The sequence below is a fragment of the Heptranchias perlo genome, chromosome 20 (genome assembly GCF_035084215.1).
Source record: "Heptranchias perlo isolate sHepPer1 chromosome 20, sHepPer1.hap1, whole genome shotgun sequence".
In the NCBI taxonomy this organism is placed as follows: Eukaryota; Metazoa; Chordata; class Chondrichthyes; order Hexanchiformes; family Hexanchidae; genus Heptranchias; species Heptranchias perlo.
Window position 1 is genome coordinate 39697219 of NC_090344.1, and position 5985 is coordinate 39703203.

Here is a 5985-nt window from a genome sequence, read left to right on the forward strand (position 1 = left end):
CGGCACTGAAGCCCTCTTTTTTTTTTTGCCTGTTGCTATTGTGATTTGTTTCCTGTTCAAAACAAAAACGCCAACATGATGAAAGAAAGACTTACATATATTATATAGCATGTCACATCCTTCAGAAATGTCTTAAAGCCCCTCACGTGCAATAAATTACTGTGACTGTTATGCAGGCAAATGCAGCCGTTACTTTGTACACAACAAGATCCCACAAACGGCCATGATGTGAATGACTAGCTGATGTTATTTTTAGATGATGGTCGGCCAGGACAGCAGGAGAAATCCCTGCCCTTATTTGAGAAGTTCCATGGGATCTTTAATGTCAACCTGAACCACAGGCTTACATCTTAACATCTTATTCTCAGGACAGCACCCAAGGCAATGCAGCACTCCCTCAGTGCTGCACTGCAGTATTATCCTCTGTTATGTACTTCAGTCTTGGAGTGGGGCTTGAGCCTACAATCTGCTGACTCAGAGGCGAGAGTCCACCAACTGAGCCAAGCTGACATTAATGCTATGGAGAAATTGTGTTTTAATCCATACTTTGTGGAAGATCGGATATTCATTTGTAGTGATGGTAAAATAATTTTCCTTATCAAATGCTGTGGCACCCAAGAAAGTGACTGCTTTCTACTTGGATCAGCTTTATCTCTGTGTTGTCCCTGTTGTTTGGGAAAAGAAAATGTTAAGAGGCTACTGTGGTTCTGGGTGTTGTATGGAACCACTGAGTATTCCAGTGAATTGACACATCTCAAGGTTAAGATGATATTTTTATAAAACACCTGGGCTTCAATCCTGTGATTTATGGTGGCATCTGAACCCTTCATGTGTGGTTGACTTGTAAGGTGCTGCCGGAGAGTTACGCAGAGTCAAGGGAAAGCCAGCAGTTGCCAGGAAGGCAGGCAGAGGCCTGGGCCGGTATTGAGCAGGCTCTTGGAGCTATAATGGTGTTGGTTTTATTTATTTTTTTGATTGCTGTCCAGTGTTTTTCTCATTGCGTCTCTTTAAGTATGTTACGTGATTGGTCCAGAGCCCTGCCGATCATACTTGTTGGACCATTATTTTATTTTTAAATTTATTCTCGGGATGTGGGCGTTGCTGGCAAGGCCAGTATTTGTTGCCCATCTCTAGTTGCCCTTGAGAAGGTGGTGGTGAGCCTTCTTCTTGAACCGCTGCAGTCCATGTTGGTGAAGGTACTCCCACAGTGCTCTTAGGTAGGGAGTTCCAGGACTTTGACCCAGCGACGATGAAGGTATCTGTCCAAGTCCGGATAGTGTGTGACTTGGAGGAAAACCTCAAAGTGATAGTATTCCCATGCACCTGCTGCCCTTGTCCTTCTAGGCGGTGGAGGTCACGAGTTTAGGAGATGATGTCGAAGAAGCCTTGGCGAGTTTGTGGTTCCCTGGACCAATCCTGGCAGACTTGACGATAATCATGTGTTTCGCACGGACCGATGGGAATATTTAATAACGCGCATAGGTAGACAAGGTAGCTCCTCTGATATCCAACTTGGATATTGGAGAGTGGAAACATCTCACATGCTTACACTGCAAAGTGCTTGAATGGAAAACAGAAGATGGTTAAACGGCAGAAGTGGTATTAGCGTGAGTCAATGGAGGCATAATTTGTCGATGTTCTGTGAGGACTGAATGGGGTTTGGTGGTGAAACACTCATGATTGATTAGCCTGCCGAAACTCATCGTCTCGGCTCACGCAAACAGAACGCCCATTCGGGTGAGGTATAGGTGCCCATTGAGCTGTACCACAGAAAGTGACAGCACGTTAAGAAGATGAGAGAAGAAAGTTGGAGGGAAAAAGATTAAAGTGCAAATGCAATGTCTTTTTTTTTCTGTCAAAATTACAATCCACAAATGAGCTTTTAAAAAATGTAGCTGATCCCTGGATCATGTATTTTCAGATTTATTGAGGTGGATTACCCTTTGCGGCCTGGCTCACAGTGTCCTGTTTCTTTCACGTCTTGTTGCATTGTCACCAATGCCAGAAAGAGAGAGGCTGCATTTTCCTAAAAAGCCCTGTCCTTTGATGAAACCACGACCCTTTGGTTTTTTGATGAAATCGGGCGCTGAGAGGTGCCGAAGTGGAGAGTAATTAGAGAAGTGTTGTAGCTTACTGATCCCTTGCTTAAAATTCTCTTACTATAGCATTTCAGACAGGGTACAAAGATTAATTATGGTTTATCTTGACTGTGCAATGTGAGATGGTTGTTAATGGGCTGGAAGGAGAATTTCATTCCAACTAGTAGGAATTGTTGTACAAAATCTTTTAAGGGCCTTTTCTGTTTTCTTACCTTTTTTTGGATCTCTTCGTCCAAGCAATTTGCTCTGAGTTTCTGCAAAGCTATTCTGAAATTATGTTCGAGTTGTGAGAGAGAGTAGTGTGGGAGCTTTTCAGGGAAAGTTGAGGGAATAGCGTGGGGAGGAATGTGGGAGTTGTTCAGGGAGATTTGAGGGAATGGATTGGATTGGGAATGTGGGAGGTGTGAGGGAACGGGCTGGATAGGGAGTCTGGGGAGCTGTTGAGGGAGGTGTGAGCGACTAGGCTGGATAGGGAGCATGGGGAGCTGGCCAAGGAGATGGCATGAACCGACAATCCATTGCTCCGTTGCACAGATATTGGTGCTACAATATGCTGCACGGTTACACATACATTACCTGCACCACTAAATCACCAGAGCACTACTTAAAATTAAACTGTGATGGTAGGACAATGGGATACAAGTTCAAACTGGTGAAAGAAATTTAGGACAGATATCAGGAAGTTCTCAGACAAAGAGTGATCAGCAGGTGGAATGGCCTTCCGGGCAGGGTAGTGGAGGCAAAAACCTTGTACTCCTTTAAGAAACAGTTGGATGATGTGATTTGGGTTTTTTCTTTGGATGGGCTGAATGGCCTCTCTCTCATGTGATCCTGTGATATATTCTTGTTTCCAAAAATATACATAAGCTTTAAAAGCCAGGAAAAATACCCTCCTGGAGAATGCGCAACATTCATATTGCTGTATTTATTGGTTGCACGTGGGAATTGTTTGTCAATTTTCTGTCGTGCCACCTGTCCAATTTGAGTAAATTAGAAATGAAAGAACTCTGACTCCTCCAGAGATGGGATGGGCATGGGGAGTGTATGTGTAAAACTCCTTGCAAAGTGTTTCTCAATGTAAGTCATCGAGTCTTTATCATTCACGACTACAGTCTGGGACACAGGCACACTGCAATCTTTTCCATTATCTGACCTAGGTTTCAGGCAACCTCCTGCGAGGCTCTTTCAAAGACATCGAGCAGCAAGAATTTTAGCTCAGCTGGTGGTGTCAGGATAATGTAAATATTGTGTCTGCTATGGGAGGGTCAGACCTACTGTTAAAAGCTAAGCAGTGACTTCATCATCTAAGATAAGGCTGAGTGACCTGGAAGGTCCCCAACATTTTATTGAATTGATTCAATAAGGAGATGCTGTCATCATGAAACGATGCTTAACAAACCTTCTACCCTCTGTTCACCCATCATGTACATCGTACCATCAGATGAAAATGATGCAGCGATGTATTTACACGGGAATTACGATATCACGTTTTTTGATTTGCTACAAGCTAGGACATTGAAGTTATGCTGTGTGATTCTTCGTGGCCGAATAGGTAACAGATCCATATGAAGTCCTCTTTCTGTTATTTTAACAGAGACGTTAATCTGTTTATTTTAAACTGGCTATCACCTCCATCAAAGTGGAGGACAAAAGGAATTTCATATGAGCAGGTTCAGAGTTTGATGGCTAATATTCACATAGCTCTATTTTAAGGCCCTGCTGCTTAACACACATGGGATGTATGAAATTTCACCAACAATATGGGTTTTTAATCATTAACAGTTGCAATGCAGTACATTCCTGCACACGTGGATGATTCACTTAGTTGCATAGACGCAACCACATAAGAACATAAGAAATAGGAGCATGAGTAGGCCATACTGCCCCTCGAGCCTGCTCCACCATTCAATCAGATCATGGCCGATTTTGGACCTCAACTCCACTTTCCCGCCCGATCCCCATATCCCCTAGAGTCCAAAAATCTATCCATCTCAGCCTTGAATATACCCAATGACTGAGCATCCACTGCCCTCTAGGGTAGAGAATTCCAAAGATTCACAATCCTCTGCGTGAAGAAATTCCTCCTCATCTCAGTCTTGAATGGCCGACCCCTTATCCTGCGGCTAAGCCCCCGAGTTCTAGACTCTCTAGCCAGGGGAAACAATCTCTCAGCATCTACCCTGTCAAGCCCCCTCATAATCTTATACGTTTCAATGAGATCACCTCTTATTCTTCTAAACTCCAGAGAGAATAGGCCCATTCTACTCAACCTCTCTTCATAGGACAACCCTCTCATCCCAGGAATTAATCTCGTGAACCTTTGTTGTACTGCCTCCAAGGCAAGTATATCCTTTCTTAGATAAGGAGACCAAAATTGTACGCAGTACTCCAGGTGAGGTCTCACTAAAACCCTGTACAACTGTAGTAAGACTTCCCTACTGTTGTTCTGCAACCCCCTTGCAATAAAGGCCAACGTGCCATTTGCTTTCCTAATTGCCTGCTGTACCTGCATACTAACTTTTTGTGTTTCTTGTACGAGGACACCCAAGTCTCTCTGAACACCAACATTTAACAGTTTCTCACCATTTAAAAAATATTCTGCTTTTCTATTCTTCCTTCCAAAGTGGACAACCTCACATTTCCCCACATTATACTCCATCTCCCACCTTCATGCCCACTCACTTAATCTGTCTATATCCCTTTGCAGACTCTTTGTGTCCTCCTCACAACTTACTTTACCCAGCTTTGTATTGTCAGCAAACTTGGATACATTACACTCGGTCCCTTATTCTAAGTCATTAATATAGATTGTAAATAGCTGAGGCCCAAGCACCAATCCTTGCGGCACCCCACTAGTTACAGCCTGCCAACCTGAGAATGACTCATTTATCCCTACTCTCTGTTTTCTGTCCTTTAACCAATCCTCTATTCATGCTAATATATTACACCCAACCCCATGAGCCCTTACCTAGTGTAACAACCTTTTATGTGGCACCTTATCGAATGCCTTTTGAAAATCCAAATATACTACATCCACTGGTTCCCCTTTATCTACCCTGCTTGTTACACCCTCAAAAAACTCGAATAAATTTGTCAAACACGATTTCCCTTTCATAAAACCATGTTGACTCTGCCTAATCATATTATGATTTTCTAAGTGCCCTGTTACCACGTCCTTAATAATGGATTCCAGCATTTTCCAAACGACCGATGTCACACTAACTGGCCTGTCGTTCCCTGTTTTCTCTCTCCCTCTCTTCTTGAATAGCGGGGTAACATTTGCTACCTTCCAGTCCTCTTGGACCATTCTAGAATCTAGAGAATTTTCGAAGATCATAACCAATGCATCCACTGTCTCTGCAGCCGCCTCTTTTAGAACCCTCGGATGTAGGCCATCCGGTCCAGGGGATTTGTCAGCTTTTAGTCCCATTAGTTTGTCCAGTACTTTTTCTCTAGTGATATTAATTGTTTTAAGTTCCTCACTCTCATTTACCCCTTGGTTCCCCACTATTTTTGGTATGCTTTTTGTGTCTTCTACTGTGAAGACAGATGCAAAACCGCTGGGGAAGAAATTTCCTGACCCTCTTCCCGAATTTTTTTGGACATAAGTGATGTTCCCCCTACAGAGCCCAGAAATGTCCCTGATGTCCCCAGCTACCTCTTTACACGTGGTTGCACCTTTGGTTAGTTGGTGTGTCTGCTTGCAGTTTGGTTGAAAGCGTTTGAAGTTTCTCACAAAGAGCAAAATGACTTCTAAGTGTTGCCAGCGTTTTAAGATATCACTGTGCAGGTTTGATTTCCGATTAAGTTGGTGTAGTTTGGGACACCAGGACACTGTCCATTCTTGTTTGGAAAACTGATTTCTCTGGCGACGGATACTAAAATT

The 5985-nt window shown here is 43.3% G+C and overlaps 1 long non-coding RNA gene across 1 annotated transcript in view; it reads left to right on the forward strand.

Annotated features, from left to right (window-relative positions):
- LOC137336129 (uncharacterized) overlaps nucleotides 1–5985 on the forward strand; it is a 196962-nt gene that overhangs the window by 152251 nt on the left and 38726 nt on the right. The window lies entirely within an intron of this gene.